Raw genomic sequence first — 6000 nt, 5'->3', positions numbered from 1 at the left:
GGGCTATTGCACATCCCAATGGGTTGGTCATTCATACAGATGCCTGCAAAGGTTTAGAAGTGGCCGTGGACAATGTGTTCCCTGGAGTAGAGCATAGGGAATGCATGCGTCACCTTGCTGCAAATTTCATGAAGAAATTCAAAGGAAAGGTGTATACCGACAATTTATGGCCAGCATCTTTGACATGCAGTGTGAAGAAGCACAACTACCACTTGAGGCAGTTATACATGAATCCCAAAGTGAAAGAATACTTGGAAACACACCACTCCAAGTTATGGGTTAGAAGCCAATTCAGTGAAGTGAGCAAAGTTGACTATGTGCACAATAATCTAGCAGAGTCTTTCAACTCAACGATCCGGAAACTAAAGGGTCATTATGTGGTGGATTTGCTTGACAGAATAAAGATAGAATACATGCAGAAATTTCATTATCGTGCAGGAATAGCCGAGGCAAAATTCATGGGCCACATTATCATCCCTGCCGTGATGAATGAACTGAAGCAGAAGACAACAGGCTTGGAAATGAACATGACGCTTTGCTCGGGTAGCACAGCAGAGATATCATATTTGGATAAAGAGAAGAGGGAATGGAGATATCCAGTGGATTTAGAAGCTAGAACTTGCAGTTGTAGGCAATGGCAGATAACTGGGTTGCCATGCATTCATGCCTTGTTTTTCATCACTTCTCTCCCAGGTCCAGCAGGGAACATACAACAGTATGTGCATGATTACTACTCTGTTGCAAGGTTCAAAGCCACATATGCTTATGCCTTGCCTGCTATGGAGGGAAAACAACAATGGGACATGGTGGACCCTGGATTCAAGCTTTGCGCTCCAGTTCTGAAGAGAGCAGCAGGTAGACCAAGGAAGAGTCGAATAAGACCTCGCAGCGAAGGAGCTGGACTTGGAGCGAGGAAGCGTAAGTGCACAAGATGTGGTGGGTCTGGTCATTTCGGTAAGTATTGTGATAACACAGTAGATCCAGCATTCGGAGAGAGTTTCGATGAAGGCTTCGATGAAAATGTTGGTCAGCAGCCGGTTGCCTCAACAGATGATGAAAATGTTGGTCAACAGCCGGTTGCCTCAACAGATGATGAAAATGATGGTCAACAGCCGGATGATTTTGACGATGATCCAAAATATCCTCCAAATAATGATTCAAGTGAGGCTCCAAATGGTAATCCAAGTGAGGCTCTAAATGGTGATCATGGTGATCCAAGTGAGGCTCCAAATGATGATCCAAGTGAGGCTCCAAATGGTGATCAACCTTCTGTTGTTGTGAGTTCTGCTAGGTATGTAAATCTTGCAAGGGTCAAATACTACTGTACATCTATCACTTGACACGATCTCATTACCGTTTATGTTTGGACCCTTTATGTTTTGCACATCTTTATGGTAGGTTTGAAGAAGACGCGCAAGGTACCGACAACCAAGAGAAGAAGAGAAGAAACAATGAGCGCACGGTGCACGAGGAGCAAAGTGATGACAAGAAGCTCAAGGAACAGACAGAAGCCCCAACGCTATCTATGAACAATTATGAAACATTATGAATAAGGAATGATGTTGTATTATGAAACATTTATCACTTGACATGTTGTATTTCTGTTGGATGATGTTGGACCTATGTTAGAAGTATGTTTGACATGATGTTTAAATATCTGTTGGATGATGTTTGAATGAGCACATGATTTTTCCTTTTTTTTTTGATTTTTTTGAATTTTATTTTGCTCATTTAAATTCTGGTCAAACCTAACTTTGACCAAGATTTAAGCAAGTCTAAAACATCAAAATGAAAAACTAAGCCTGGATACTTCTTAGTCAATCCAAAATGAAGTTGTGGTGAGGTTTTTGAAATTTTCATGAAAAATGTGCTAAAAAGAGGGGTCCAAAGGTAGGGTAAACGGCCTCATTTCTAAGCAAGGTTTTTTTCGACCTTATCTAAATCAGTCAAATAACTTTCCTACACATATATTCTATATGTACAGACTATGTGCGCTGGTTTTTCCATTTTTTGATTTTTTTTAAATTTGTTTTGCTCATTTGAATTCTGGTCAAACTTAACTTTGACCAAGATTTAAACAAGTGTAAAACATCAAAATGAAAAACTAAGCCTGGATCCTTCTTAGTCACTTCAAAATGAAGCTGTGGTGAGTTTTTTGAAATTTTCATGTTCATTTCCCCAAAACACTTCTCTTCACTTCATACAAGAGAGTTTGAGATACTCGAGATATCATACAATACACATGAACTTATCATTTAAATGTATGTACATCTTGTTTATCAACTTAAATCGTTAGTATATGACATAAGAAGACTATGTGCGCAGGTTTTTCATTTTTCTGATTTTTATTTAATTTATTATGCTCATTTGAAATCTGGTCAAACATAGCTTTGACTGCTCCAAACCCCTCCCAAACCCCGCTAACCCTAGCGCTGAATAAGGACCGTTCATCTATCCCTAGCGGTGATCAAGGGCCGTCGATCTAACCCTTCTAGAAGGAATCTGCGGGGAGGAGGGGGGCGATCCGCGAGATGCAATCTGATTGGCTGGGAGATTGTTTTTTTAACAAATATCGGGCGCGCTGGATGGACCGTTGGGCCGTCTCGTTGTCTGGGCCTGAGACTGCAGTAAATAGCCCGTCTCAGCCTTTCCAGGCCTTGCATGCATGGAGGCGGCTACGTGGGTTTGCGCATGCGCGGGAGGCGGCGACGTGCATGCATGTGAGTGAGGCAAGCGAGGCGCGCTAGGCGAGCTAGGCTAGCGAGGCGAGCTAGGTGGTTCAGGGCAGTGGTTCAGGGCAGCGGTTCACATGCACTGCCCGGTCAAAGATGCATCGTTTTCGTGCAAAAATTTAAGTGTGCAAAACGTAACGGATACACACACGCGTCCGGATTCACACACGCACCGTTCTCATCCTTTCTCTCTTCCTCTCCCACCCACAGGCCTATAAATGGGGTGCCTCTCTTCCTCTCCCACCCACAAGCCAGATCCGATCCTCTCCAACTTCAAACACCCAAGCGACCGAGCCCTCCCCAAGCGAGACCAAGTGAAGAAGATGCAGTTCAACGGGCCGACCTTCAGCCGTCCGCCTGTGGTGCCGGAGCTGCGCTACCCGCCGGGCGTGCTCGTGGAGAGGGAGCTCCGTGTGTGGGCTATTTCAAGGTGGAGGGGTTCCGTCGAACTCACCCGCGCCTTCCTCAGAGCCGGCTATGCCCACCTCCCACGGGGCTCGCCGAGGATGTTCACCCTCAACGAGGTTCGTGACCGCGGCGGCATCCTCCTACTGCTCACGGTCACCTTCACCAACATTTTTGACGCGCGCGAGCTCCTCGGCCAAGTCTTTTGGTGCGGCTGCGAGGCCATCTTCTTCACCGTCTACAACATCTACACCAACTACGAGCGCATCTTCCCCGCTCCAGGCCAGATGCACTCCCTTCCCTACGACGAGGAGGAGGAGGTGTGAAGATGAAGACGGTGTTGAAGGGGCGCGCGCGGCCAAGGTGGAAGAAGGAGGTCAAGATGAAGATGTTCAAGCCCGGAGTCAAGCTCGTCATGTTTGGTTTTTTATTTTGTTGCTTTTCTATGTCGTGTCGTGTCGTGTCATGTTTCATCATGTGTCCGTGAACTGTCCGTGAACTTATCTAAGTTATTGTAATGGTACGGTGTGTTCCATCTTATTATGTGTGTTAAAAAATGTCCGTGCCCAAACTTATCATTTCTTCCCTAAACAAGTCATGAAGTTCGAGAACTTGTGGTTTTCGGAGGGGGTGAGAAGCCCTCTGTTTCATTCAAACAAAAAGTCATGAACTAACATGCAAATTTATTCCCTTTAAATCCTAAACCAAGTGCCACTCTAACCCTAAACCAAGTGCCACTCTGACCAAAATCATGTGGTAGTGCAACATACATTTTCAACCTTCCAACCCTCCAAAATTTAAGTGCAAAACAAAGGAAAACCACTCTCACGCGTGTGCAACATTCACGGTCTCACTATTTTTTTTAAAAAAAATTCACAGTCTCACTATGTATACCTTCTTTCCCTACCCATATCAAAGTCTTGCCATCTGTCCTAGCGGTTACCAGCGTAGCCCTAAACACCACAAACCCACGCGGTCCTGGGTTCGAGTCCCCAGGCGCACCAATTTTTTGTGCATTTTCCACCCTTCATTTTTTAGACATATTATGTTTTTCTCAATGTAATGCCCTTAAAAAATGTTCATTTATTTTGGCACCTGGCGTAAACCTCTACCAGAGCTGAGGCACATTTTTCATGACATTTTGGTCTTTGATTTAAATCATGGTGTATTTGAATTGGATTAATTAACAGCTCCAAAAAATTTCTAACATTAATTGTTTGGCTCCGGAATAATTCAATTAGCTTCCACAAAAAGTTTCAGCATTATGATTTACTGCCTAAATTAAATCAGAATAGAAAACAGAAAAATACGCAAGAAAACCCCTGAATGGGCCTAATTGGATGCAGTTGGCCCATTAGTCTAGCCTGCACTTGGCTCTACGCTCTGAATTTGGCCCAAGAGCAACCTTTTTTTGGACAGAAAGGCAGAGCAGAGAGCTGCATTTCATTGATCAAAAGTTTCTGAATTCCTAATTTCTTCTCTTTTTTTCCAACATATTTAAATGTTGGTCACTTCTTCTCTTTTTGTTTCAACATTTAAACAACTTTAACCAACATTTAAACTAGGTGAATTTCTCAAACAATTTCAAGATTACAAATTCCTTCATAATTCATGCCTTTCCATACATTTTCAACATTACAACCAGTGCGATTACCATACCTACAAATGCCCAAAAGTATTTGCAAATGGGTATTGGTAGTGCTTGATCTTCAAGCTTCCTAACCTTCTTCTTCAACATCCTAAGCTCAATAGCTAGCTCTCTGTCAGTGCGTGCTTCTCCATCCATCTCTTCTTCCGGAGCTCGTGGTGTGGCCACTGCCGTTCGTGGCAACATGCGCAACCATTCTTCATGCTCTTCTTGCAGTTCATTCATCAGAGTCTTGGCCAGAGCATCGACCCAAAGAAAGAAGCATGTCACCTGCATGAACACTAAACAGATCAACCCATTGCTCAAACATCCCGACGACGAAAATGGTGCAATTGCCCCGATTCTTACCCCATTCTCGCTGCACACGTAGAACGGACGATTCTGGTTCCTCGGTGTCTGAGAAACCCTTCGAAACGCCCGCCCGGCACCGCGGACAGACGAAGACAGGCATGTCCACACGCGCCCGGCTCTGCATCCGCGAGGTGGCGCGGGAGCTTGAGGAAGACATGGAGCTCGGAGCCGAAGGGGATCTCAACGCCGCCGCGCCCTCCACTGCCAGCTTCCCACCGCCGCGCCCTCCACAGCTAGCTTCCCGCCGCCGTGCTCTCTCTCTCGCCGTGGTCACCACCGTGCTCTCTGTCGCCGTGGTCACCACCGCTGTCGCCCGCTTATATAGCACACCCGCCAACGGCTCTCTGCTCAACGGCTCTTTGCTGGGTCCCACAAGCCACGCGTGCAACGGTCTGAATAAAATTGGCCGTTTCTGCCGCCTGGTCCCACCTGTAAGGGCCGAGTCAAAAGGTTGACCTGACGGAGACGGCAGAGTTCACGGAACGAGTCGGTGCGCACGGACTAGGGGCAAAACTGAGCACAATTCGCATCTGAGGGCAAAACTGAGCATATGGACACCACTGAGGGCAAAAGGATAATTAGCCCTAAAAATAAAAACGAATGTTGGAGGGCAGGGTTGAATAACCCTGTATCCGCGTCCACGGACAAATAATGGGTCTGTTTTGAAGGTCGGCGTTGAAGATGCCCTAGCTCCCTCTTCTAAGCTCCTGCAAGCCTCTACTGATCCTATCTATACCGAGATGTCTGCCGGCGCCAACTGTCATGCAACTCTTGCCGACGGCGATGGAGAGTGGAGGAGAAAGGGAGCTAGGCCGCAGGTCGGATGACTGTCGCGGTGTAGTCTAAGAGAGACATCCGATGGCA

The sequence above is a fragment of the Triticum aestivum genome, chromosome 7B (assembly GCF_018294505.1).
Source record: "Triticum aestivum cultivar Chinese Spring chromosome 7B, IWGSC CS RefSeq v2.1, whole genome shotgun sequence".
In the NCBI taxonomy this organism is placed as follows: domain Eukaryota; kingdom Viridiplantae; phylum Streptophyta; class Magnoliopsida; order Poales; family Poaceae; genus Triticum; species Triticum aestivum.
Note: the sequence above shows the minus strand (reverse complement) of the source record.